The sequence below is a fragment of the Austrofundulus limnaeus genome, unplaced genomic scaffold, assembly GCF_001266775.1.
Source record: "Austrofundulus limnaeus strain Quisiro unplaced genomic scaffold, Austrofundulus_limnaeus-1.0 Scaffold76, whole genome shotgun sequence".
Classification (NCBI taxonomy): Eukaryota; Metazoa; Chordata; class Actinopteri; order Cyprinodontiformes; family Rivulidae; genus Austrofundulus; species Austrofundulus limnaeus.
Window position 1 is genome coordinate 150797 of NW_013952478.1, and position 2512 is coordinate 153308.

The following is a 2512-nucleotide window of genomic DNA, read 5'->3' on the forward strand; positions in this document are numbered from 1 at the left end:
CACATTAAGGCCTGTATTTCAAAGTATCTTGCTGGCGTTTATTTATGCAAGACCTGAGTGTGAATACTGAATGCAGTTAAGTACTGCTGCATTCAAGTAGTGTTCAAAATGCAAAAACACTGTGCTGTCTTCTATCCACTATAATGTCTACTATGSTGTGACCACGATGTAGTGAATGACTGAACAAATTAACATTTTGAACACAGCCAATTAATGGTAAACTAGACACTAGAGAAGAGTGTGAATTTGAAACTGAAGGAAAATGAATCCCCCTGGTAGGCTGGGTGGAGGATAGGTTTTATTTCCTAGCCGTCTATGTAAATAGTTTAACCCTTTCTTGACCAAAAACTAAAAATAAAAAAAACACAAAATCATTGATGTGTACAGTATGTGTATGCTTGATTATCTGTTTGTTATCAAACAATGTCATTAACCATTGAACAAATTACAGAAAAAAAAATAAACAGTTTTTGGGATCCACATTCACAACCAATTAAAGTTAGGAGTAAAATCACACTAAAAATACTAACAACATTTTCACAAAATTAGGAGTGGGAGGTTGATTTTGTACACCTATTCTGAGTGCTAACTGATTGCAGAAGATTTTTTTTGTTTTAAATTTTGCTATTAACTATTTTAGAGCTTACTTGTKTGTTAGCAAAATAGCTAATCAGCACTAACCATTAGAAAAATGGCTATAATTCCACTTACTTTTACATATAAGAAGTTTTTTTTATAACATGCTTTGTAATACTACTCTTCTGCATTTCATTTCATTTGGGATTTGTATTTGTTTTCCTTTAGTGTACATAGTTTTTTAAATAAATTATAAAGTCTTTTAATTAAATGTTGAGCTAAAGTTTGCTTTCTCAGTGGCTGTCATTACCAAGCTATCTTCTGAGTGTGACATCTTGTAATATTGCATAAAATGTTTTTCAAATTTTGACCAAAATGGCAATGTCTGAACATTAGCATTTTAACACGTGGTCTGAAAGGCAGTGGATATCAGGTTTTCATTTAAGGAGTTACATGCCTTTAATTGGCATGTCTTTAACAGACACGTCACGTTGTCTGATGCTTACACTCATTGAAGAGGAACTATTCAGGACTGAGATCTTGAACCTCTGTTTGTGAACAATCTCTTAAACTGTTWAGTCACTCATGTTAAATCATTCTACTTAGCTTCACACAATTACTTACTAGAAATTACTGGGTGAATGAAGTTTGAACATAAACATTCAGACACTCCATGCACTGCCTTTTTTTCCCTGAATGCTTCAAACTGCAAATAATTGCTAATTTAGTAGATTCAATTCTCTCTGACTTTAAGCAAAGGCACATAGACGTCTCAGAATTGGCATRGCAAGACCGTGTAAAGGCTTGTTAAAAGGCATGCAGCTCATCTGTGCTGGAATGTTGTCTATTAAACTAAAAGCATGATTGGTTTTGTGTACTTTAGGCACAATGCACTCACAGTTAAAGAAAACATGATGAAAAAAAAAAGGTCCAGGGGCTCCTCCACTTTGAGCCCTGAAACGCTTGTTTCTGAGGATTTCTGAATCCAAAATGAGGCTCTGGTCTCTGAGAGACAAGAATACTGGTTCTTCTTAATTAGCTGTAAAGCAAGACACATTTCACACAATATAGCTCTGAGGCTGCAAACCTCTTAATGTAACAACCAAACAGTCCAAAGTGATGAATAATAATAGAAATCAAAGAAAACACTGACAGCATTCAGGTTTTTTTTATTTCCCTGAAGTGATTTTATTACAAAGTTCATGAGGACTTACAGTATTACAAGATAATTTGTCAACATGCGGAAATAGAACAAAGCAGAACACAGGAGTTTAACAAACTGGAAAGATAAGACAATCCACTGTTCACAATAAACGGAAAAACTGAGTAAGTCCTCAGGAGGTGGGAGCCGGTGAATGACTACAGTGCAGGCATAGAACGGCCACATTCACACTGACTCAGCAAAGGTCAATCCAACCAAGGCAAGATGTGCACATCTCAATAAAACATGTTACAATTTTTATATGCCATCGGCTTTTCTCAGAACTTTTAGAAAGCTTCACATGTATGTACATAAAACTGTACAAAAACATGGCATCACAAGCATTTTATCCTATATAAATATACCAACATTTAGGATAACAACTAGATTCTCTCTTGCAAAGACATATTTTCAAGGCAATCGTCTTTGTACTAGATGAACCGTGAAAAAAGATGAAATGTTCAGTCAATTTCAGTTCGTTTGGGAGCGGGATGTCAAAGAAAACAAGTAAACAGCTTCTACCAATCATCTTTGGAATTCATGCTAAAAATCACCGTCTGCCTGAACAGCAGACATGGGGGTTTGTAAGGATCTATGTACACTACACCACCAACAGAATTCTATTTTATTTTTTTTTCACACAACCAGTTTGCAGAAAATTTTCGATGAATAATAAAATAATGAAACAAAAAAAAAAAAACATCCTTTGCCAAATTCTTTACGGTATTTTGTCCA